The sequence below is a fragment of the Sinocyclocheilus grahami genome, unplaced genomic scaffold (assembly GCF_001515645.1).
Source record: "Sinocyclocheilus grahami isolate Dianchi unplaced genomic scaffold, SAMN03320097.WGS_v1.1 scaffold5686.1, whole genome shotgun sequence".
NCBI lineage: Eukaryota > Metazoa > Chordata > Actinopteri > Cypriniformes > Cyprinidae > Sinocyclocheilus > Sinocyclocheilus grahami.
In genome coordinates this window covers 11,886-12,465 of record NW_015510307.1, presented here as the reverse complement: position 1 = coordinate 12,465, position 580 = coordinate 11,886, and positions in this window count along the sequence as shown.

Here is a 580-nt window from a genome sequence, read left to right as displayed (position 1 = left end):
GAAGCCGAACGCACAGCGATTCAGACACATGACACCGAGAACCAGATCAATCTCACTAAGCTCATATTTCACCCCAAAATCAACAGTTTGCATGAAGAAAAAGGCTGTAAATGTGCTTGATTTTGGTGAAAATAATGTCAAAATACACAAACAAATGACTGAATACTTCATTTAGTCCTAAAGCAGTTTGTTTGGGGTTAAATATGATCATGATCCTGACGGTTTTCTTGAGATTTGCCCAGATAAATTGTGCAAATTGAGATTTATGTGATCATTAGGCCTGGGAAATGAGAAATGTCACGATTTGATTCGATTCACAAATCTCCGATTTGGTATTACTTCATTTGAATATGCAGGCGATCAGGTAGCCGAAGTCGTTTTTTTTTTTTTTAAAGGAAGAAATCATTCAAATAATGTGTACATTATACAATAGACCCTATTAGCTGGTACTTAATACATTAAAGTGACTTGTAAACAAACATTTTAATGTCTTTGTAATAAACTTAATAATGCCACTGAAAATTTATAATAAGTGTTGGTTACACTTTATTTTAAGGTGTCCTTGTTACAGAGTAATTAT